This window comes from Bos grunniens, chromosome 13, assembly GCF_055505025.1.
Source record: "Bos grunniens cultivar Pamir isolate PY7600 chromosome 13, Bosgru_T2T1.0, whole genome shotgun sequence".
NCBI classification, from domain to species: Eukaryota; Metazoa; Chordata; class Mammalia; order Artiodactyla; family Bovidae; genus Bos; species Bos grunniens.
In genome coordinates this window covers 70,123,955-70,150,370 of record NC_141177.1, presented here as the reverse complement: position 1 = coordinate 70,150,370, position 26,416 = coordinate 70,123,955, and the positions used below count along the sequence as shown (strand labels likewise).

General features: G+C 39.3%; 1 long non-coding RNA gene across 2 annotated transcripts; it reads left to right on the top strand.

The window, feature by feature from the left end:
* The first annotated feature begins 1 nt into the window (after position 1).
* Positions 2 to 13,669, top strand: LOC147361188 (uncharacterized). Of its 2 annotated transcripts, none has more exons than XR_015139890.1 (3): positions 2 to 357; positions 11,744 to 11,808; positions 12,454 to 13,669. It is a non-coding gene; the product is annotated as an uncharacterized LOC147361188 (long non-coding RNA). The 2 variants fall into 2 exon arrangements; XR_015139891.1 differs by having other exon boundaries at positions 189 to 357; positions 11,744 to 11,890.
* Positions 13,670 to 26,416: the final 12,747 nt, after the last annotated feature.

Below are 26,416 nucleotides of genomic sequence, written 5' to 3'. Positions count from 1 at the left end.
ATTCTAACTCAAGCAATGGTTCTTTGCGGTCTAAGCCTACTATTTTATCAGTTTTCTGGCTTTCCAAATAAAGTCACTATTTTTTGCCCCAACAATTCCTCACTTGATTATTGGCCTGTCATGTGGCGAGTTGTATGAGCTTGGACTCAGCAACAGGTTTTGGGAAGCCATCCAGGAGTCTTACTGCTCATGGCCAACAGGCTCCGGTTGAGGAATTTTCACACAAAGCCCTAGCAAGCTGCTGGGATTATTTGTCCTGAGGACCTTCCCTTCAAACTTCCCAGAAGCAGCACCCGTTGCCCCAGAGCTTGCCAGTTGGAGCAAAGAATCTCCATTTGGGAGCTACCATGCAGTAGGGTAAGTCGCTCACTCAGTGTGTATAGCTGGAAACTTTATTTCCTCTCCATTTGGAGCTTTTTCTTGAGAATAAGCCAATCTGTTTTGCATTTGAGTAGGGCACCTTGTTGGAGAGAGCCAAGTGTTATTGGACTTCTACTCAACTTGTGAACCAAATGATGTCAGCATTTGTATGTGTCATTTGTGTGTTTGTCTTGAATTTATGTCTTTAAAAATGGGGCATGTTTCAACCAGCCCTAAAGAAAGTCTTCTGCCACACAGTTTGGATGAGGGATCTGATTACATCTATGAACCCCTGGGTAAGAGGAAGAAACTATTTTATTGTAGCAAGGTGTGACCACAGTACCTGTTAGGATCTCCCCGGGGGGTTAGGCAAGGTTATCTCAGGACCCCAAAACCCATAGATTGCTATCTTGTGTTAATTATGTTGTTTAAGGTCTCCTGTGTCTTTGGTATATGTAAAAACTCAAGACCAAACTTGAATGCTTGGATGTTCTGTTTGCTCTTTTGAGTTTTTGTTTCATTTTCTTTGGTGCTGTTTCTCCATTTATAGCCAAATTAGCTTTGTGATACTTGAAACATTTACTGATGTCAAATGGAAAAAAGGAATCGGAACAAAACCTGTCTGTTCTTGCCCAAGAGTGGGACATTCTGAGGAAGAAGATAAAAGTTCCATTTAGTCCCAAAATCATCAAAAGCTACAAAGAGAAATAGAAGTATGTTTTTTCCATAAATATTAGCAAAAAGGGGTTAGCTATCTAGACAGGTGACCTTGATTTGTCCCACCTGCCAGAAACTCCCACTTGAATACAACCTCTTGTAACTGATGGGTTTTATATTGTTGTACCTGCTTCATGGCTAAAATTTCTGAATGGGAACTATGAGGTCCCTGTTTCTGTGTTTGTACATGTGTTATACATGAGTGGCATTGCCAAGATTAGTCTGTACAAGAGCTTTATTTCATTGGCTCTGAAGGGTACCTGTCGCTGCTGCTGCTGCTAAGTCCCTTCAGTCATGTCCGACTCTGTGCAACCCCAGAGACGGCAGCCCACCAGGCTCCCCCGTCCCTGGGATTCACCAGGCAAGAACACTGGAGTGGGTTGCCATTTCCTTCTCCAAGGCATGAAAGTGAAAAGTGAAAGTGAAGTCGATCAGTCATGTCCAACTCCTAGCGACCCCATGGAGTGCAGCCCACCAAGCTCCTCCGTCCATGGGATTTGCCAGGCAAGGGTCCCTGAAACCCCCCAAATTATTTGTTTTTCTCCATCACAGAGAGGGGACTATTAAACTAACTGGGCTCATTTGTCATATTGAATTTTATGGGAGGCTTTGTCAAATAAGTGGTGATAAAACTTAGATGCTATCATATGGTAAATGTCATTAATACACATTTTATAAATTATATGGAACTCCTAAAATTCTGATATATCCTTGTAAATTATATCAGTCATGATTTTAGTAATTATCTTAAATTGTTACAACAGTAATCAAGTTTCTGTTCAATTGCATTGTAATCCCAGTTGGTTGATAGCAAAGCAAAAAGGCATCCTTACAATGATTAGATGATTCACTGCTATGTATGGTTTTATGGTGGCTTTTGAATACTCTAACTATTTTGTGAAGAAGCAAGGAAGAATGATAATATGTTATTATGCAAGCATTTGTATTACTATCAGGGAGATAAGAAAAGGAAGGGAATGAAAGTGAGACTATGTGGCTTCAAACCTTAAAAACTCTGGCTGAGCAAGCTGCCCCAGACTCTCTGGACACTTATGCCAGTATGTGCATCCCCTCTACCACCTTCTGTTCTTATTCTGCCCCAGTTTTGGACCCTGGGTTCTGGACTTCCCCTCCTTACAGAACTCAATTAGAAAATCCTCTGTTAGCTCTAGGGCACAGGGACTTGGCCTAATATTGCAATTTGAAGCCTGACGGGGCACCCAGTTTGGGTCAGGAGCCTCTTCCAGGTCAAGGCAAGTTCCCTTCCACCATTATATCAGATGCCACCTAAATGCAAACAAATCACTGGTTGGGTTTCTCAGATTTGTTTAATTGGAAAGGTTGGAATTAAATGGGGACCCCAGTGAGGGAAGAAGGCCCTATTAGAGCACTGCTTATTGGGGCATCTTGGCAGAACTTTGAAAAGGGAAACCGAAGCAAGAAAGTCTGAACAGTATTCAAGAAATCCAGCAAAACAAATGAAGACCTTTCTGAATTTCTGGAAAGGATTTATCAGGCCTACACACATCGTACCAATGCAGATCTTAAGGTTCCTGACAATATTAAAATGGTGAATTTGACTTTCAGGCCAAGTACCTCAGAATCAGGAGAAAGTTGCAAAGAATTAGACAGTATATTTGGAATGACCTTTTCTCAATTGGTAGATGTTTCTTTTAAAGTATTCAACAGGGAGCAATAGCAGAAAAAAGAAGATGCAAAGAAAAGTGTCATTTATTTGGCATTGGCTTCCTGGAAGGCAAGTAACTTGAAAACAGCTAAGTCACCATTGGGAAAGGAACAACACACTTACTGTAAGGAGGAGGAACATTGGAAAACGGGTTGCCCTCTGAGACTGAAGAATAGAGCCTCTAATATGGTAGAAAGAGGAATACTTTGAGGAGGTCCAGGGACTCCCTTGGACATGAGATGCCCAATTCCTGACAAGAGCCCTGAGTAAAACTGACAGTGGAGAGTGAACTGATTAAGTTCGGACAGATCTCCCCCTGAAATTTTACACCAGAACAGCTTGATAACAGAGGCCCACAAGAACATGCTTTAAGCCTCAGATGGCTCTCCTGCAAACCCCAGAAAAGAAGACCCAGCTCTTTCCCACAAGGTCTTAAGAATAACCCAAAGACCACATCAGACCTCCCCAGATGGGGTGTCAACACAGAGGAACCTGCCCTATTGAGGATTGAAAAACAGACTCTATTCAAATGCCTTGACCTGCAAGAAATTTCAGATAACCTGCTAATGTTTGTGCTGACACTTTTTCAGGGTGTTTTTGTTGTTCAGTTGCTCAGTCATGGCTGACTCTTTGTGACCCCATGGACTGCGGCACACCAGGCTTCCCTGTCCTTCACTATCTCCAAGAATTTGCTCAAACTCATGTCCATTGAGTTGGTGATGCCATCCAACCATCTCATCCTCTGTTGTCTCCTTCTCTTCCCACCCTCAAACCTTCCCAGCATCAGGGTCTTTTCCAATGAGTCAACTCTTCTATTCAGGTGGCCAAAGTATTTTCAGGATGAGTGGAAACAAATCCTACCTGGACAGAAACTTTCTGATGCAGTTAAAGCCCTCCATTAGGGAAATCATCCTCTGATTTGGATGAAGACATTAAAATTACATTCATCTACATTCACCTAGAAGGACTCACACCTTCAAAAGGAATGTCACTAAAATATTAAGAGATTAATTTAACTTGGGATAAGACCTTGCCAATTGGCCTGCTACAGATCAGTGGCTCCCAGAAGCAGGATTCAATTAGGCCCCTTTAAAATGTTGTAATGGTAAAAGCCATTACAGGTGTCTTCCCAGGCAGGAGAATGTATAAATGCAAAAAGACCTAGCAGATGCCAAATTACATTAAATCTTTGGGCACTATGCATGAATGTGTGCATGTTGCTTCAGTCTTGTCTAACTCTTTTGACCCTATGTACTGTTGCCTACCAGGTTCCTCTGTCCATGAGATTCTCCAGGAAATAATACTGGAGTGGATTGCCATTTCCTTCTCCAGGGAATCTTCCAGACCCAAGGATTGTGCCCACGTCTCTTATGTCTCCTGCGTTGTCAGGCAGTTTCTTCACCACTGTCTCCACCTTGGAAAGACACTTGGGCACTATACTAATCTTTGAACATGGGTTTGCCTACAACAGGGCTGCCTATCCAACTGAAGTAACTCCACTGTAGCCTCAGAAGGGTCAACTGATTTGTTTAATTTTGTCCAAAAAAAAGCACAGGAATTTAGTATATGTATTGGCAACTGAAACAAAAACCTCAAGTTTAGTTACGAATTAGACAGCAAAGTGCTAGGAGGTTTCAAATAGTTGGAACTGGGTTCAAATAGTTGTAGATAAAAAAGGTCTGATTAAAGATTCTGAGGAATAGTCATCACCTCTTTTAATCAGGGAGTAGCCAGCCAGAGTGGTCTTATCCCTTTTCTCATAAGACTGTAGAATGGGCATTAAAAGTGGGGATCTGTAATGGGGAACAACCTTTTGTATTCTATTATAAAACAATTCAGTGCAAATCAAAACCACTATGAGGTACCATCTCACACCAGTCAGAATGGCTGCGATCCAAAAGTCTACAAATAATAAATGCTGGAGAGGGTGTGGAGAAAAGGGAACCCTCTTACACTGTTGGTGGGAATGCAAATTAGTACAGCCACTATGGAGAACAGTGTGGAGATTCCTTAAAAAACTGGAAATAGAACTGCCTTATGATCCAGCAATCCCACTGCTGGGCATACACACTGAGGAAACCAGAAGGGAAAGAGACACGTGTACCCCAATGTTCATTGCAGCACTGTTTATAATAGCCAGGACATGGAAGCAACCTAGATGTCCATCAGCAGATGAATGGATAAGAAAGCTGTGGTACATATACACAATGGAGTATTACTCAGCCATTAAAAAGAATACATTTGAATCAGTTCTAATGAGGTGGATGAAACTGGAGACTATTATACAGAGTGAAGTAAGCCAGAAGGAAAAACATAAATACAGTATACTAACGCATGTATATGGAATTTAGAAAGATGGTAACGATAACCCTGTGTACGAGACAGCAAAAGAGACACTGATGTATAGAACAGTCTTATGGACTCTGTGGGAGAGGGTGGGAAGATTTGGGAGAATGTCATTAAAACATGTGAAAAAAAAAAAAAAAAACAATTCAGTCACTAAAGGGATGTTGTCTATAAGCTTAAATTACACATAATGGCCCATCAGTGGGAACCCTGCCTCCCAGGCAATGAGTGTGAAGCTAAAATACCTTTTAAGCTCAGAGAAAATGTAGAGGCCAGCCCCACCTGTGAATGACTGCAGGGAGGAAGAAATGAACACATCCCCTCTGGAGGCTGACCAAAAACAGAAATGCTTGACTTCACACTCTCCTCTTTTAGTATAAAAGAAGCTGGCATTCTAACTCAGGCAAGATGGCTCTTTGGGGATAAGAGTCCACCATCTTCTGGGTTTGCTGGCATCATGAATCGCCCCAGTAAGCCATTTCTTGATTTATTGGCCTGTTGTGCAGCAAGCAGTAAGAGCTTAGACAAAGTAACTATTAGACTTAATGGTGAGAAATTTGAAGCTTCCCTACTAAGATTAGGAACAAGGCAAGGATTTTTCCTTTTACCACTGCTTTTCAACCTCATACTGGAAGTCCTAGCTAATGCATTAAGACAAGAATAGGAAATAAAAGGTATACAAATTGAGAAGACTAAAACCGTCTTTGTTCACATATTACATGATCATCTATATGGAAAATAAAAAAGAACTGACAAAATTTGTAACTAATTTACAATTTTAGCAAGTTTGCAAGATTAAAATGCAAAAGTCAATTGTTTTTCTGTATACAAGTAATGAACATGTATATGTTAAAATTAGAAACACATTGCCAATTATACTAGCAACCCTCAAAAAATGAAATATCTGTGTGCTCAGTCATGTGTGACTCTTTGGGACCCTGTGAAGTGTAGCCTGCCAGGCTTCTCTGTCCATGGAATTTTCCAGGCAAGAATACAAAAGTGGGTTGCAATTTCCTACTTCAAGGGATCTTCCCAACCAAGGGATTGTGTCTCAAGCACTGGTAAGTGGGTTCGTTACCACTGTGCCACCTGGGAATATTTTGGTATAAACCTAACAAAGTATGATCTATATGAGGAAAACTACAAAAATGTGAACAAAATATCTAACCACAATAAAAAAAAATCCATGTTAGTGGATAAAAAGACAATATTTTCAAGATGTCAGTTCTCCCCAACTTGATCTATAGTCTCAATTCACTCCCAATAAAAATCCCATTATTTTGTGGATATTGATGAACTGATTCTAAAGTTTATATGGTTAGGCAAAAGACAGAATACTAAATATAATGTTGAAGGAAAAGAACCAAGTTAGGGAACAGACACCACTTGACTACAAGACTTTCTATAAAAGTTACAGTAATCGAGACTGTGGCATATGCAAAGGAAGAAACAAACAGATCAAGGGAACAGAAGAGAGAGTTTACACAAAGACCAAATGAACACAGCTGCTTGATAAAGGAGCAAAGGCAATACTATAAAGCAAAGGTGATGCTTTTCACAAATGGTACTAGGACAGGTAGACAATGAATCTAGACAAAGACACTACAGTCTTCACAAAATGAACATAAACTAGATCATAGACCTAAATGTAAAACACAAATCTATAAAGCTCCCAGAAGATAACACAGGAAAACAGCACCTAGTTGTGGTTCTCAAAGTGTGGTTCCTAGACCAATGGCAAGAACATAAACTGAGAAAGAAAGAAAGTGAAATCACTCAGTCGTGTCTGACTCTTTGTGATCCCATGGACTTCAGCCCACCAGGCTCCTTTGTCCATGGAATTCTCTAGGCAAGAATACTGGAGTGGGTTGTCATTTCCTTAACTTGTTGGAAATGCAAATTCTAGACCTACTGATTGAGAAACTCTTGGTATGGCCCAGGAATCTGAGTCTTAATAAGACTTTTACATGATTTGAGCCATGTCAACCTTTGAGAACCATTTTCCAAATCAGAGGATCTCAGGCTTACTTACACATTGGGATTATCTGGGGAGGTTTAAAAAATATTGTTGCCTGGGTCTTAACCACAGAAGTCCTGAATTAATTAGTCCAAGGTGAGGCCAGAGAATTGGGAATTGTACTAGCTCCCCTAGTGATTCTAATGTACAACCAATGTTGAGAACTGCTGCTCTAAATCATTTATAACTTCACATTATATTTGCCAACTCTGAGTTCCTGGAGCGTTTTTCTTTCCCTAAGGAGCTGTGCCATATGAGTACACAGTGAGGCTACAGTGAATTAAATACTACCTTGTTCTGAGTGGATTTAGATATTAAATGAAATGTGACACTGCATCTCATCATTTCCTTTGGTTTTGTTTATCATACATGATGAGTCTTTGAACTTGAAACCAAATTAATTTAATGCAATGTTTCCTTTTGAATCTATTGGATTTTATATGCATTGGGGTGACATGCAAAACGAACATCTAAATGTTCTTCCTGTGATCTTTGGGAAAAGCACCAGAGGAGAAAGAGTGTCCACGGTACATTAACCATGTAAAGTGAGTTTAATCAGATGGAATTGATTTGTTTAAGTTACACTTACATGTACAAGAAGAAATGTCCTAGTTTAAATAAATTCAGTACTAAAACTGCATTCACGCTCCATACCAAACCAATTTTATCACCATATACGCTACCAGTTAGATGCTACTTGGGAAGGAAAATGGGATTCTTCAGCTAGCAAATGAAGAGAGTAAGAAGTAACTTCTTCACGGTTTCAGTAGGGAGCATATGTTAAGACCCTTTCTCTTCATTATGCCAGACATGGATTAGAAGCGCTCCAACTCGTTTTGTAATGGACAATGAATCGCTTTCTCCTTAGGCTGTCAAGTGTTTCACTCTTATTTTTGTAAAACAAACATCAGCCTCTTTTGATTGCCAATCTCATTTTACATGTGGAGAAAGTTTAATGGGGACTATCGTCTGTAAGTCCATCTTGACAGTGGAAGAAGCTGCTTTGAAACTGGGTTTCCTTGTGCTTTTGAGGTAAGAGGATTCTAGAATATTCAGACCCAAGTAACAGCATTTAACCATTGGAAGTAAGTTGGATATAAACACTGTAATATAGAGCAAAACTAGATTGACAACCAGGGGGTCTTGACTTGCAAAGACCTATGGTGTGAGATAACTAGGCCAGCAGCAAGGATATGACTTGATTATAACATTGACAAGAGATCAAGAGCAAGGAAACAGAAGGCAGGTGTCAACTGCTGCTATGGAAAAATCACGACGCCTTCCTTCCGTTCCAGACCTAAGCAAATTCACAGACCCAGAGCCCATCTATTGAAAGTGAATCTGGCCCCCAACAGAAGTGCCACATTTCTGAAATGTCACAGAAAGTATACATGGTTACAGGTGCACATTTCTCAGTCTTCTAAGGCCATTTAATAGCATATACCCAGGAAAGGGGGATAACCAAGATCATTTGAGCCTTGTTGGATAGATGATCTGAAATGACACCGATACAAAATGTCATCATGGTCCTCCTCATGAGAAATGCCGGATTGGATGAGTTACAAGCTGGAATCAAGATAGGCAGGAGAAACATTAACAGCCTCATATATGCTGATGATACCACTCAATGGCAGAAAGAAAAGAGGAACTAAAGAGCTTCTCAGTGAGGATGAACAAGGAGAGTGAAAGAGCTGGCTTAAAACTAAATATTAAAACTAAGATAATGGCATCAGGACCCATCACTTCATGGCAAATAGCAGAGGAAAAGGTGGAAGTAGTGACAGATTTCCTCTTCTTGGGCTCTAAAATCAATGCAGAGGGTGACTGCAGCCATGAGATCAGAAGATGTTTGCTTCTTGGAAAGAAAGCTATGACAAACCTAGACAGTGTGTTGAAAAAAAGAGACATTACTCTGCTGACAAAGGTCCATACAGTCAAGGCTATGGTCTTCCCAGTGGTCATATACAGTTGTGTGAGTTGGAGTGTAAAGAATGCAGAACATCAAAGAATTGATACCTTGGAACTGTGGTGCTGGAGAAGACTCCTGAAAGTCCCTTGGACAACAGGGAGATCAAACCAGTCAATCTTAAGGGAAATCAACCCTGAATACCCATCGGAAGGACTGATACAGAAGCTCCAGTATTCTGGTCGTCTAATGCAAACAGCTGACTCATTGGAAAAGACCCTGATGCTGGGAAAGACTGAGGGCAGAAGGAGAAGAGAGCATCAGAAAATGAGATGGCTGGATGGCATCACCAATGCAATGGACATGAACTTGGGCAAACTTCGGGAGATGGTGACAGACAGGGAGGCCTGGTGTGCTGTAGTCCATGGGGTCACAAAGAGTTGGACATGATTGGGCGACTGAACAACAGCAACACCCTTACAGTCAAAGTATGTAGGGATGGTGTTCCCCATCACAAAAATTTAATTCACTGATATTGCCCTACCATAAACCATTGTGTATGATCACATAAAATTAACCAATCATACTTATCCAAAAAAGTTGCCATGTCAAATGTATTTTTTCCAGGATGGATAAATACAGCCTTTAGAACTTGCTGTGTGGCTATTCATCCTGATGGGAATGTAAGGTGCAGTCACTATGGAAAACTCTGTGGAGGTACCTTAAAAATTAAAAATAGCACTACCATCTGATCCAGCAATTCCACTTCTGGGTATGATTTGAAGACAAAAACACTAACTTGAAATGATATTTGCACACACATATTTGTTTCAGCATCATTCACAACAGCCAAGACAAAGAAACAATGCAAGTGTCCATTGCTGGATGAATGGATAAAGAGAATGTAATATTATGTAATCAATGGAATATTACTCAGCCATAAGAAAGCATGAAATCTGGCACTTGCATCATGGATGTACCCTGAGAGCATTATCCAAGTGCAATAAGATAGACAAAGACAGACAAATACCATATGATCTCACTTATATATGGAATCTTACAAAAAAAAAAAAATAGCAAGCACACAGATAAAGAGAACAGAGTGACAGACTGGTGGTTGCTAGAGGCAGGGGGTGGTAGGGGTTGGAAATAGATGAAGGTAGTCAAAAGGTACAGACTTCCTGATATACGATAACTCAGGGATGTAACATACAGCATGGTGACTATAGTTAATAAGACAGTATTTTTAATGTGAAAGTCACTAACAAAATAGATCTGAAGTGGCCTCAGTTCAGTTCAGTTCAGTCGCTCAGTTGTATCCGACTCTTTGCAACCCCATGAATTGCAGCACGCCAGGCCTCCCTGTTCACCACCAACTTCCGGAGTTCACCCAGACTCACGTCCATCAAGTCAGTGATGCCATCCAGCCATCGCATCCTCTGTCGTCCCCTTCTCCTCCTGCCCTCAATCCCTCCCAGCATCAGAGTCCTTTCCAATAAGTCAACTCTTTGCATGAGGTGGCCAAAGTACTGGAGTTTCAGCGTTAGCATCATTCCCTCCAAAGAAATCCCAGGGCTGATCTCCTTCAAAATGGACTGGTTGGATCTCCTTGCAGTCCAAGGGACTCTCAAGAGTCTTCTCCAACACCACAGTTCAAAAGCATCAATTCTTCGGCGCTCAGCCTTCTTCACAGTCCAACTCTCACATCCATACATGATCACAGGAAAAACCATAGCCTTGACTAGATGGACCTTTGTTGGCAAAGTAATATCTCTGCTTTTGAATATGCTATCTAGGTTGGTCATAACTTTCCTTCCAAGGAGTAAGCATCTTTTAATTTCATCACACCAAAAATTTTGTTGGGTAACTATCTATGGTGGCAGATGTTAACTAGATTTATTGTGAACACTGCTCAATATATACAAATACTGAATCACTATGCTGTACACCTGAAACTAATGTTGCGTGTCAATTACATATAGAGAGAAGAATGCATTTGTGACCAAAAGAATAGCTCATACTATCATGGTAGATTTAATTAGCTAGGAGGTAAGAAGATACAACATGAATTCATTAACTGGATGGCATAAAATCCAAGGAGACCGTGGTGGGAATGGGAAATTGAAAGAGGGTATACAGAAATCCCTAAATAGAGAGCTGACATAGCTCAGTCAGTAAAGAATCTGCCTGCAGTGCAGGAGACCTGAGTTCAATCTCTGGGTCGGGAAGATCCCCTGGAGAAGGAAATAGCAACCCTCTCCAGTATTCTTGCCTGGAAAATCCCATTGACAGAAGAACCTGGTGGGCAACACTCCATGGGGTCGCAAGAGTCAGACACGATTTAGCGACTAAACTACCACCATGCAGAAATACACTCCTGAAAGGGAAATTCCTGTCATTCTTTATCTACTCTCTTCATGTAACAGTGTATGAGATCTCACTCCATGCATGGGGAAAGACAGAAAAAAAAAAAAATGTAAGGAAGAAGGCTGGAAGGATGCCTAAGGCTACTCCAGCTGGACCAAACCACATTTTCAAAGGCAAGAATGTTTAACAAGATCCTCTAAAATATCTTCCACAATCAACAAGCACTTTAGGAAAAGGTAGTAATGAGGTTAATTTTTGGATTTCGTATATTAGATTCTACTGATACATACCTGATACTTTTAACCAGTTTATATGACCACTGATTTTGATTTTTTTTTCTTAGAGATAAAAATGCTGAGAATCAGCTGTCCTTTGGCCAAGACACTGTGGGATTCCCAGCACTGTGTGGTAAATGACAAACATTCCCAGATGGGTTTAGTCACCTGCAGCCTGGATGTCAGCACAGCTGACCATTTATGAACCAGTGGGGGTTTGTTACAAGTCTGTTTATCTTTCAGTAGAACCACCTGCCTGGAGTTGAATTGTCTGAGCTATAAATAGAGAAACAGTACCCAGGATAGTTTCACGATTAAAAAGAAGAAGAACATTAGATGGGGTGGAGGGAGCACAAATTCCATTTCACTGCCTTGTAGGAACCTGAGTAGGGTTTTGGGAATTTTTATCCAGTCAACTGTGTGACTGGGAAAGAAAATAACAATACCAGCATATTAAGATGTGAAATCTGCTGCAGATTATTTTATAATCTCTCATGGTCAGGGAAAGAACCCATGGTGGGATATTAGCCTTGTCAACCCTAATAACAGACACACAGTAAAGCAAACCATTGTAGTAACTTCCTGAGGTGACTGGCAGGTGGAACATAACCAGTTCTGCAAAAACTAGCTGGGGTACAGGTCACAGATTTCATAATTCTTAAAAAAATTATGCATTATATTAAAATTATATTATTGAAAGGGACAAAGATGTCTCAATCAGTGTACATTTCTCTAATAATGACCAAACTCTTGGCCTCATTGTTTCTGAAATATGCAGGAGGCTACCCTCACAATACTTTTGCTGCCTGATGTGAAGAACTGACTCATCGGAAAAGATCCTGCTGCTAGGATAGATTGAAGGCAGGAGGCAAAGAGGATGACAGAAGATGAGATGGTTGGATGGCGTCACCAACTCGATGGACATGAGTTTGAGCAAGCTCTGGGAGTTGGTGATGGACAGGGAGGCCTGGTGTGCTGCAGTCCATGGGGTCTCAAAGATTTGGACACAACTGAGCGACTGAACTGAACTGAACCCTCACAATATCATGATGTAATTGAAATGAAAGATCAGGAATTTTAAATTAAATCTGCTTTACCAATGATGTATATCTAAATGACTAGGCTAAAGTAGTATAAATTTGTTTCATGTGACACTGAGTGAAGAGAAATTGACACGTTTATTTTTAAATTTTTTTTGAGATTTTAATATTTTATTGTTAGTATCTTTGAATATTGTTTTAACGTTTTTACTGTGGTAAAATACACAATATATAAAACTATTTTAACTATTTTCTAAGTATACAGTTCCTGGTACAATATACATTTATAATGTTCTGCAACCATCACCACCACCCATCTCCATAACTCATGTCATCTTGTAAAACTGAAGCTGTGTACCTATTTAACAATACCCTGGAGGAGGAAATGGTAACCCACTCCAGTATTCTTGCTGGCAGAATCCCATGGACAATGGAGCCTGACAGGCTATGGTCCATAGGGTCTCAAAGAGTCAAACACAACTGACTGACTTCAGTTCAGTCAGTTCAGTTCAGTGGCTCTTTGTGTCCTACTCTTTGTCACCCTAGGAACTGCAGCACGCCAGGCCTCCCTGTCTATCACCAACACCCAGAGTTCACCCAAACTCATGTCCATCAAGTTGGTGATGTCATCCAGCCAGTCATCCTCTGTCATCCCCTTCTCCTCCTGACCCCAATCCCTTCCAGCATCAGAGTCTTTTCCAATGAGTCAACTCTTTGCATGAGGTGGCCAAAGTATTGGAGTTTCAGCTTTAGCATCAGTACTTCCAAAGAACACCCAGGACTGATCTCCTTTAGAATGGACTGGTTGGATCTCCTTGCAGTCCAAGGGAATCTCAAGGTCTTCTCCAATACCACAGTTCAAAAGCATCAATTCTTCGGTGCTCTGCTTTCTTCACAGTCCAACTCTCACATCCATACATGACCACTGGAAAAACCATAACCTTGACTAGACAGACCTTTGTTGGCAAAGTAATGTCTCTGCTTTTCAACATGCTATCTAGGTTGGTCATAACTTTCCTTCCAAGAAGTAAGCGTCTTTTAATTTCATGGCTGCAATCACCATCTGCAGTGATTTTGGAGCCCCCCAAAATAAAGTCTGACACTGTTTCCACAGTTTCCCCATCTATTTCCCATGAAGTGATGGGACCAGATGCCATGATCTTTGTTTTCTGAATGTTGAACTTTAAGCCAACTTTTTCACTCTCACTTTCCTCAAGAGGCTTTTTTAGTTCCTCTTCACTTTCTGCCATAAGGGTTGCGTTCTGCATATCTGAGGTTACTGATATTTCTCCTGGCGATCTTGATTCCACCTTGTGCTTTATCCAGCCCAGTGTTTCTCATGATGTACTCTGCATATACGTTAAATAAGCAGGGTGACAATAGACAGCCTTGACATACTCCTTTTCCTATTTGGAACCAGTCTGTTGCTCCATGTCCAGTTCTAACTGTTGCCTCCTGACCCGCATATAGGTTTCTCAAGAGGCAGGTCAGGTGGTCTGGTATTCCCATCTCTTACAGAATTTTCCACAGTTTATTGTGATCCACACAGTCAAAGGCTTTGGCATAGTCATTAAAACAGAAACAGATGTTTTTCTGGAACTCTCTTGCTTTTTCAATGATCCAGTGGATGTTGGCAATTTGATTTCAGGTTACTCTGCCTTTTCTAAAACAAGCTTGAACATCTGGAAATTCACAGTTCACATATTGCTGAAGCCTGGCTTGGAGAATTTTGAGCATTACGTTACTAGCGTGTGAGATGAGTGCAATTGTGCGGTAGTTTGAGCATTCTTTGGCATTGCCTTTCTTTGGGATTGGAATGAAATCTGACCTTTTCCAGTCCTGTGGCCACTGCTGAGTTTTCCAAATTTGCTGGCATATTGAGTGCAGCACTTACACAGCATGATCTTTCAGGATTTGAAAGAGCTCAACTGGAATTCCATCACCTCCACTAGCTTTGTTCGTAGTGATGCTTTTTAAGGACCACTTGCCTTCACATTCCAGGATGTCTGGCTCTAGTTGAGTGATTACACCATCTTGATTATCTTGGTTGTGAAGATCTTTTTTGTACAGTTCTTCTGTGTATTCTTGCCACCTCTTCTTAATATCTTCTGCTCCTGTTAGGTCCATACCATTTGTGTCCTTTATCGAGCCCATCTTCGCGTGAAATGTCCCCTTGGTATCTCTAATTTTCTTGAACAGATCTCTAGTCTTTCCCATTCTATTGTTTTCCTCTATTTCGTTGCATTGATCACTGAGGAAGGCTTTCTTATCTCTCCTTGCTATTCTTTGGAATTCTGCATTCAGATGCTTATATCTTTCCTTTTCTCCTTTGCTTTTCACTTCTCTTCCTTTCACAGCTATTTGTAAGGCCTCCCCAGACAGCCATTTTGCTTTTTTGCATTTCTTTTCCATGGGGATGGTCTTGATCCCTGTCTCCTGTACAATGTCAGGAACCTCTGTCCATAGTTCATCAGGCACTCTATCAGATCTAGTCCCTTAAATCTATTTCTCACTTCGACTTTATAATCATAAGGAATTTGATTTAGGTCATGCCTGAATGGTCTAGTAGTTTCCTCTCAGTTCAGTTCAGTCGCTCAGTCGTGTCCAACTCTTTGTGATCCCATGAATCGCAGCACGCCAGGCCTCCCTGTCTATCACCAACTCCCGGAGTTCACTCAGACTCACATCCATCAAGTCAGTGATGCCATCCAGCCATCTCATCCTCTGTTGTCCCCTTCTCCTCCTGCCCCCAATCCCTCCCAGCATCAGAGTCTTTTCCAGTGAGTCAACTCTTTGCATGAGGTGGCCAAAGTACTGGAGTTTCAGTTTCAGCATCATTCCTTCCAAAGAAATCCCAGGGCTGATCTTCAGAATGGACTGGTTGGATCTCCTTGCAGTCCAAGGGACTCTCAAGAGTCTTCTCCAACACCACAGTTCAAAAGCATCAATTCTTCAGTGCTCAGCCTTCTTCACAGTCCAACTCTCACATCCATACATGACCACCCCTAGTTTCTTCAATTTAAGTTTGAATTTGACAATAAAGAGTTCATGATCTGAGCCACAGTCAGCTCCCAGTCTTGTTTTTGCTGACTGTATAGAGCGTCTCCATCTTTGGCTGCAAAGAATATAATCAATCTGATTTCGGTGTTGACCATCTGGTGATGTCCATATGTAGAGTCTTCTCTTGTGTTTTTGGAAGAGGGTGTTTGCTATGACCAGTGTGTTCTCTTGGCAAAACTCTATTACCCTTTGACCTGTTTCATTCTGTATTCCAAGGCCAAATTTGCCTGTTACTCCAGGTGTTTCTTGACTTCCTACTTTTGCATTCCAGTCCCTTATAAAAAAGGACATCTTTTTTGGGTGTTAGTTCTAAAAGGTCGTGTAGGTCTTCATAGAACCGTTCAACATCAGCTTCTTCAGCGTTACTGGTTGGGGCATAGACTTGGATTACTGTAATATGGAATGGTTTGCCTTGGAAATGAACAGAGATCATTCTGTCTTTTTTGAGATTGCATTTCGGACTCTTTTGTTGACCATGATGGCTACTCCATTTCTTCTAAGAGATTCCTGCCTACGGTAGTAGTTATAATGGTCATCTGAGTTAAATCCACCCATTCCAGTCCATTTTAGTTCACTGATTCCTAGAATTTTGACATTCATTCTTGCCATCTCCTGTTTGACCACTTCCAATATGCCTTAATTCATGGACCTGACATTCCAGGTTCCTGTGCCATATTGCTCTTTACAGCATTGGACTTGCTTCCATCCCCAGTCACATCCACAACTGGATATTGTTTTTGCTTTGGCTGCATCCCTTCATTCTTTCTGGAGTTATTTCTCCACTGATCTCCAGTAGCATATTGGGTACCTACAGACCTGGGGAGTTCGTCTTTCAGTATCCTATCATTTTGCCTTTTCATACTGTTCATGGGGTTCTCAAGGCAAGAACACTGAAGTGGTTTGCCATTCCCTTCTCCAGTGGACCACATTCTGTCAGACCTCTCCACCATGACCCGCCCGTCTTGGGTGGCCCCACAGGGCATGGCTTAGTTTCATTGAGTTAGAAAAGGCTGTGGTCCTAATGTGATTAGATTGACTAGTTTTCTGAAGTGACTTAGTATGCATTAAACAATAACTCTCCATTCTTCTCATCCTTTAGGTCTCACACAGATTTTATTTTTAAGGGATTTCTGCAGTCAAATATTTTCTTATCAGTTTATCTATCTCTTTACATATTTTCTTTTTTCACTCTGATCAAATTTGAACATTGACACATTAAGATGCTCTGAGTGATACTCACCTCACATTAATTTATTTTTGTTATGTCTGTCAGAATATAAGTTTTCATTTTGTTAGGGTAAATTTTAAGAAGTAGCATCACTGGGTCATATAGCAAATGTATGTTTGGCTTTATGAGAAACTGTCAAGCCATTTTCTAAAGCTGCTGTACCATTCTGCATTTCCACCATCAGTGTATAAAGTTCCCCTTGCTCCAAATCTTTGTCAGCATTTGGTATTGTCAGTGTTTCTCGATACAAGCCATTTTAATATGTTTATAATGGTATCTTACTGTGGTTTTAATGTATATTTCCCAAATGACTAATGATTTTGAGCATCTGCTTATGAGCTCATTTGCCATCTGTATATCTTCTTTGGTGAAGTGTCTGTTCAAATATTTTACCATTTTTTTAAACTGGGATTTTTGTTTGATGTTTTCTTATTGAATTTTGAGTGTTCCCCATGTATTCTGGAGACCAATTCTCTGTCAGAAGTTGTTTACACTATTTTAATTTCTTTGCCTTTCTACAATAATTTTAGAATTAGCTCATGGTATTCACAAAAAGCCCTAGTAGCATTTTTATTGGTATTGAGTTAAACCAAGTCCTCAGTCTGGTGAGGACTGACATTTTAACAATATTGAGTCTTCTGTTTCTTAAGGTATGTCTCTACAATTATTTAGGTCTTCTTCTTGGATTTCTTTAATTGGTGTTTTATACTTTTCAGCATATAGATTCTACATGTATTTTTTAGATTTATACCTAAGTTTTACTTTGTTTTGGTGCTATTGTAAATGTAACTTTGAAATTAATGAATTCCAATTTTTCAATGGGCTTCCCAGTTGGTTCAGTTGTAAAGAATTCACCTGCCAATGCTGAGACTCGGGTCTGATCCCAGAGTCAGAAAGATCCCCTGGAGGAGGAAATGGCAACCCACTCCAGTATTCTTGCTTGGACTATTCCATGACAGAGGAGACTGGTGGGCTACAGTCCATGGATCACGCAGAGCTGGACACGACTGAGGGATTAATGTTATTGATTTTTATGTATTGACCTTGTGCCCTGTGACTTTTCTAAAATCACTTGTTCTGTTTTGTAGATTCTTTTAGAACTTTTTAATATGCCTTATTACACTGTCTAGGGATCCCAGTTTGATGTTGAATAGACGTGTTAAGAGGAGTTTTTGTCCTGTTCCTGATTTTAGAAGAAATTTTTCAGTATTTCCCCATTAAGTATGTGTTAGCTATAGATTGTTTTAAAAATAAATGCCCTTTATCAGGTGAAGGAAATTCCCTTCTATTTCTGGTTTGCTGAGAGATTTTCAAAACATGTTCAGATGAGTTCTTTTCCTTCAACTCTGTTATTATAGTAAATAACAATTGAATTTTAAATAGTGAATCAGCTTTACATTCCCTATGGGATAATTTAACTTAAAAATTTTTTTGTCTGTACTAATTTTTCTTTTATGAAATTGGGAATATATATAATCTAGGACTTACAAAGGACTCAGGGCTCACAACTAATATATTTAATTTAATTTTCCCGTTCAGAAGGCCAGTCGCTCATCTACCCAATCAACCTTGCCTGTGTTTGATCCCGCAAGTGATTGTTATTCATGTATACTAATTAATCTTTTCAATGTTAACTTGTTGAACACATTATTATTAGAAATGTAGGGATGACTCAAATAATAAAGGTGCAACTTGTTAATGAATTTGCCCAGGACTGAAATAGAAACAAGATGCTCTGGAAATGTAGAGAAAAAGCATCTAAATCAGATCGCACTTCTTAGAAGAGGAAAAGTCTCTATATAAATATGGAACATACTCTTTACCATTTTCTCATTTTAATTATCATTGTCCACCCAAAGTAAGACCCTAGTGAGTATGAAGTAGGCTATGTAGGTCACCCACCACAGTACAGTTGATGGGATTAGAGGTTTGCACATTTGGATCACATGTTTGCCAATGTAATAAATCAGCTTGCTAAGATGAGGCATATTATTCTCTCCCCAGTATCTGAAAGAGGAGGACTGCAGGACTGTCCAGTTTTGGTACAGGGTTTTTTGTGTGTGTGCAGGATTTTAGGTAGAGAGGTTATGTTAGAGATAATGAGTTGGCTGTCACCCTAAACCACATGAAAGTTAGAGATTAAGCAAGAAAAGACAGTCTTCAATGAGAGGAGGAAGATAAGCAAGACAGAGACCCCACAGGCAATGGAGAAAGTGGGACCCTCAGAATCCGGTTGTTGTTATGGTTGTTTAATTGCTCAGTCATGTCCAACTCTTTGCGACCACATGGACTGCAGCACGCCAGGCTTCCCTGTCCTTCACTATCTCCTGGAGTTTACTCAAACACTTGTCGATGATACCATCCAACTGTCTCAACCTCTGTCACCCCCTTCTCCTCCTGCCCTCAGTCTTTCCCAGCATCAGAGTTTTCTAATTCCTATAGGGTCCAGTTAAACTTTGCTTCTGTAAGCCCACTTTATGATGTTCTCAAAAATTTGACTTTCCATTACAGCTAGTTAGAGACAACTTCTATTGTATCAGAGTTTTATAGGAAGGGTAGAACCCACAGACCTTTGAGACATGTGGCATTGAGGTGGAATGGAGTTGTTGAGGTGTTAACTGATGATTAGGCTGGATACAAACAAAGGTTTCAATCTTCTATATCTTCTAAACCATTAATAGCAATTATTTAACTTTTCTGATTCTCTTTTACTCTTGACTTCAAGCAAGGAATCTTCATTTAATTTCCTTCCCAAATATTTGCCTGTTCATTCATGTCTTCTTTAGTCTTTAGATCAGAGGTTAGAAAAATCTCTTCAGGGAGCCCAGATATCAATATTTTAAGTCTTATGTGCCATATGCTACTACTCCTCAACTCTCTCTTGTGGTATGGAAGCAGTCCTGGTAATACGTAAACAAAAGAGCACAGCAGTGTCCCCCAAAATCTTTACTGACGTTGAAATCTGAATCTCATGTTTCCATGAAATATGAAGAAATAATGCTTTCTTGGTGTTTTTCAGTCTTTAAAAATCATTTGTTCAGGGGTTGTACAACAAAAATGGTAGGTCATAGTGTGCTCACTTCTATTTCAGAAGTTCAACAGGTCCCCCATTTTCACTTCCTCAAAAATTCTGTTTCCTCCCAGTCCAAGAACCCATTTTTGTTCTTCTGATTAGCTTTTCTATCTCATGACTGCCTTTCCAATCCAGAAGTCAATATAAATTTATAGTAAATGTGTTGATTTCCTTGGTCTTCAGATCTTGTTCATTACCTACTTATGCCATATTTTCTTAGACCACGTGCAAACTTATTCTAATTCTTTAGCTGCAACTTAGTACTGATTCCAGCATCTGATGATTGTTTTATAAAAATCACTTTCAAGCTGAATTCTCCTTTTCTAAGACACTCTTGGCCGATTGCTAAATTTTTCTTTTCCAGCATGCCACATGTTCAAATCTCTTTTCTCTTCTTCACCATGACTTTAGGCTCTATATTTCAGTTCAATTTTATGTAAAATGCATTTAAAAAAGCAAAATACCATATAGGCAATGTCAATTATAGTTGTCTTAGAGGAGCAGATAATTTAGGTATTTCAAAAATACAATCATACCATACTTCTTGGGCTTAGTTAAAGAAAACTTTTTGATGAAAGTATTTCCATGATAATATTAATATGTGATAACTATATAATAAATAAAATATTATCCCATTATGACAAATATGAAGAACTAAAAAGCCTCTTGATGAAGGTGAAAGAAGAGAGTGAAAAAGCTGGTTTTAAAATCAGCATTCAAAAAACCAAGATCATGGCATCCAGTCCCATCATTTGATGGCAAATAGATGGGGAAACAATGGAAACAGTGACAGACTTTATTTTCTTGGGCTCCAAAATCACTGTGGATGGTGACTGCAGCCATGAAATTAAAAGATGCTTGCTCCTTGGAAGAAAAGCCATGACCAACCTAGACAGTGTATTAAAAAGCAGAGACATTACTTTACTGACAAAGGTCCATATAGCCAAAGTCATGTATGGATGTGAAAGTTGAACCATAAAGAAAGCTGAGCACTGAAGAATTGATGCTTTTGAATTATGGTGTTGGAGAAAACTCTTGAAAGTCTCTTGGACTGCAAGGAGATCAAACCAGTCAATCCTAAAGGAAATCAACCCTGAATATTCATTGGAAGGACTGATGCTGAAGCTGAAGCCCCAATCCTTTGGCCACCTGATGTGAAGAGCCAACTCACTGGAAAAGATCTTGATGCTGGGAAAGACTGAAGGCAAGAGGAGCAGGGGACAACAGAGGATGAGACATTTGGATGGCATCATCAGCTCAATGGACTTGAATTTGAGCAAACTCTGGGAAATGGTGAAGGACAGGGAAGCCTGGTATGCTGCAGGTGAAGGGTCGGTCGCAAAGAGTTGGACGTGACCGAGCAACTAAACAACAACAATGACAAATGCAGTGTATACGATACTCTTTGAAAGCACTCATGTGTTTTGGACATTTTGGGCATGGGTGGTTTTTCACATTTACTCACTGCTTTGTTGAAACCCCTAGTGACTGCATCTTTGCACATATCTATGATTATTTATCTATTTAATTAGAATATATTCCTAGAACGGAGCTGCTACTTCAGAAGGCTACTTTCATAAAGGCTGTCCATTCATATTCAAAAATTACTCTCTAAAAAAGTTTGTTTTTATTTGTTTTTACAAATCCTGGAGTAATCTATTCAATGGTCATTTTTTCATGGGCAGATCAATACTGGACATTAGTAATTTTTATAATTGTCAAACTAATAGGTGAGAAAGCAGTGTCCCATTTTAAAATTAAAATAAGATAAAAATTAAGGGCTTTAAAACTTTTACTAACATACATTTCCAGTTATTGACATTTTCTAAGTTTGTGGAATCCTTTTCAATTTTATGATTTATTATGTTATAGAAGTTTCTAAAATTTTTTTTTAAATTTTATTTTATTTTTAAACTTTACATAATTGTATTAGTTTTGCCAAATATCGAAATGAATCCACCACAGGTATACATGTGTTCCCCATCCTGAACCCTCCTCCCTCCTCCCTCCCCATACCATCCTTCTGGGTCGTCCCAGTGCACTAGCCCCAAGCATCCAGTATCGTGCATCAAACCTGGACTGGCAACTCGTTTCTTACATGATATTTTACATGTTTCAATGTCATTCTCCCAAATCTTCCCACCCTCTCCCTCTCCCACAGAGTCCATAAGACTGTTCTATACATCAGTGTCTCTTTTGCTGTCTCGTACACAGGGTTATTGTTACCATCTTTCTAAATTCCATATATATGCGTTAGTATACTGTATTTATGTTTTTCCTTCTGGCTTACTTCACTCTGTATAATAGGCTCCAGTTTCATCCACCTCATTAGAACTGATTCAAATGTATTCTTTTTAATGGCTGAGTAATACTCCATTGTGTATATGTACCACTGCTTTCTTATCCATTCATCTGCTGATGGACATCTAGGTTGCTTCCATGTCCTGGCTATTAGAAACAGTGCTGCGATGAACACTGGGGTACACGTGTCTCTTTCCCTTCTGGTTTCCTCAGTGTGTATGCCCAGCAGTGGGATTGCTGGATCATAAGGCAGTTCTATTTCCAGTTTTTTAAGGAATCTCCACACTGTTCTCCATAGTGGCTGTACTAGTTTGCATTCCCACCAACAGTGTAAGAGGGTTCCCTTTTCTCCACACCCTCTCCAGCATTTATTATTTGTAGACTTTTGGATGGCAGCCATTCTGACTGGTGTGAAATGGTACCTCATAGTGGTTTTGATTTGCATTTCTCTGATAATGAGTGATGTTGAGCATCTTTTCATGTGTTTGTTAGCCATCTGTATGTCTTCTTTGGAGAAATGTCTATTTAGTTCTTTGGCCCATTTTTTGATTGGGTCGTTTATTTTTCTGGAGTTGAGCTGTAGGAGTTGCTTGTATATTTTTGAGATTAGATGTTTGTCAGTTGCTTCATTTGCTATTATTTTCTCCCATCCTGAAGGCTGTCTTTTCACCTTGCTAATAGTTTCCTTTGTTGTGCAGAAGCTTTTAAGGTTAATTAAGTCCCATTTGTTTATTTTTGATTTTATTTCCAATATTCTGGGAGGTGGGTCATAGAGGATCCTGCTGTGATGTATGTCAGAGAGTGTTTTGCCTATGTTCTCCTCTAGGAGTTTTATAGTTTCTAGTCTTACATTTAGATCTTTAATCCATTTTGAGTTTATTTTTGTGTATGGTGTTAGAAAGTGGTCTAGTTTCATTCTTTTACAAGTGGTTGACCAGATTTCCCAGCACCACTTGTTAAAGAGATTGTCTTTAATCCATTGTATATTCTTGCCTCCTTTGTCAAAGATAAGGTGTCCATATGTGCGTGGATTTATCTCTGGGCTTTCTATTTTATTCCATTGATCTATATTTCTGTCTTTGTGCCAGTACCATACTGTCTTGATAACTGTGGCTTTGTAGTAGAGCCTGAAGTCAGGTAGGTTGATTCCTCCAGTTCCATTCTTCTTTCTCAAGATTGCTTTGGCTATTCGAGGTTTTTTTGTATTTCCATACAAATTGTGAAATTATTTGTTCTAGCTCTGTGAAGAATACTGTTGGTAGCTTGATAGGGATTGAGTTGAATCTATAAATTGCTTTGGGTAGTATACTCATTTTCACTATATTGATTCTTCCAATCCATGAACATGGTATATTTCTCCATCTATTAGTGTCCTCTTTGATTTCTTTCACCAGTGTTTTATAGTTTTCTATATATAGGTCTTTAGTTTCTTTAGGTAGATATATTCCTAAGTATTTTATTCTTTCCTTTGCAATGGTGAATGGAATTGTTTCCTTAATTTCTCTTTCTGTTTTCTCATTATTAGTGTATAGGAATGCAAGGGATTTCTGTGTGTTGATTTTATATCCTGCAACTTTACTATAGTCATTGATTATTTCTAGTAATTTTCTGGTGGAATCTTTAGGGTTTTCTATGTAGAGGATCATGTCATCTGCAAATAGTGAGAGTTTTACTTCTTCTTTTCCAATTTGGATTCCTTTTATTTCTTTTTCTGCTCTGATTGCTGTGGCCAAAACTTCCAAAACTATGTTGAATAGTAGTGGTGAAAGTGGGCACCCTTGTCTTGTTCCTGACTTTAGAGGAAATGCTTTCAATTTTTCACCATTGAGGATAATGTTTGCTGTGGGTTTGTCATATGTAGCTTTTATTATGTTGAGGTATGTTCCTTCTATTCCTGCTTTCTGGAGAGTTTTTTTTATCATAAATGGATGTTGAATTTTGTCAAAGGCTTTCTCTGCATCTATTGAGATAATCATATGGTTTTTATTTTTCAATTTGTTAATGTGGTGTATTACATTGATTGATTTGCGGATATTGAAGAATCCTTGCATCCCTGGGATAAAGCCCACTTGATCATGGTGTATGATCTTTTTAATGTGTTGTTGGATTCTGATTGCTAGAATTCTGTTAAGGATTTTTGCATCTATGTTCATCAGTGATATTGGCCTGTAGTTTTTTTTGTGGGATCTTTGTCAGGTTTTGGTATTAGGGTGATGGTGGCCTCATAGAATGCGTTTGGAAGTTTACCTTCCTCTGCAATTTTCTGAAAGAGTTTGAGCAGGATAGGTGTGAGCTCTTCTCTAAATTTTTGGTAGAATTCAGCTGTGAAGCCATCTGGACCTGGGCTTTTGTTTGCTGGAAGATTTTTGATTACAGTTTCAATTTCCGTGCTTGTGATGGGTCTGTTAAGATTTTCCTGGTCCAGTTTTGGAAAGTTGTACTTTTCTAAGAATTTGTCCATTTCTTCCACGTTGTCCATTTTATTGGCATACAATTGTTGATAGTAGTCTCTTATGATTCTTTGTATTTCTGTGTTGTCTGTTGTGATCTCTCCATTTTCGTTTCTAATTTTGTTGATTTGATTTTTCTCCCTTTGTTTCTTGATGAGTCTGGCTAATGGTTTGTCAATTTTATTTATCCTTTCAAAGAACCAGCTTTTGGTTTTGTTGATTTTTGCTATGGTCTCTTTTGTTTCTTTTGCATTTATTTCTGCTCTAATTTTTAAGATTTCTTTCCTTCTACTAACCCTGGGGTTCTTCATTTCTTCCTTTTCTAGTTGCTTTAGGTGTAGAGTTAGGTTATTTATTTGACTTTTTTCTTGTTTCTTGAGGTGTGCCTGTATTGCTATGAACTTTCCCCTTAGGACTGCTTTTACCGTGTCCCACAGGTTTTGGGTTGTTGTGTTTTCATTTTCATTCGTTTCTATGCAAATTTTGATTTCTTTTTTGATTTCTTCTGTGATTTATTGGTTATTCAGCAGCGTGTTGTTCAGCCTCCATATGTTGGAATTTTTAATAGTTTTTCTCCTGTAATTGAGATCTAATCTTACTGCATTGTGGTCAGAAAAGATGCTTGGAATGATTTCTATTTTTTTGAATTTACCAAGGCTAGCTTTATGGCCCAGGATGTGATCTATCCTGGAGAAGGTTCTGTGTGCACTTGAGAAAAAGGTGAAATTCATTGTTTGGGAATGAAATGTCCTATAGATATCAATTAGGTCTAACTGGTCTATTGTATCATTTAAAGTTTGTGTTTCCTTGTTAATTTTCTGTTTAGTTGATCTATCCATAGGTGTAAGTGGGGTATTAAAGTCTCCCACTATTACTGTGTTATTGTTAATTTCTCCTTTCATACTTGTTAGCATTTGTCTTATGTACTGTGGTGCTCCCGTGTTGGGTGCATATATATTTATAATTGTTATATCTTCTTCTTGGATTGATCCTTTGATCATTGTGTAGTAACCTTCTTTGTCTCTTTTCACAGCCTTTGTTTTAAAGTCTATTTTATCTGATATGAGTATTGCTACTCCTGCTTTCTTTTGGCCCCTATTTGCATGGAAAATCTTTTTCCAGCCCTTCACTTTCAGTCTGTATGTGTCCCTTGTTTTGAGGTGGGTCTCTTGTAGACAACATATGTAGGGGTCTTGTTTTTGTATCCATTCAGCCAGTCTTTGTCTTTTGGTTGGGGCATTCAACCCATTTACGTTTAAGGTAATTACTGATAAGTATGATCCCGTTGCCATTTACTTTATTGTTTTGGGTTCGAGTTTATACACTGTTTTTGTGTTTCCTGTCTAGAGAATATCCTTTAGTATTTGTTGGAGAGCTGGTTTGGTGGTGCAGAAATCTCTCAGCTTTTGCTTGTCTGAAAAGCTTTTGATTTCTCCTTCATACTTGAATGAGATCCTTGCTGGGTACAATAATCTGGGCTGTAGGTTATTTTCTTTCATCATTTTAAGTATGTTTTGCCATTCCCTCCTGGCTTGAAGAATTTCTATTGAAAGATCAGCTGTTATCCTTATGGGAATTCCCTTGTGTGT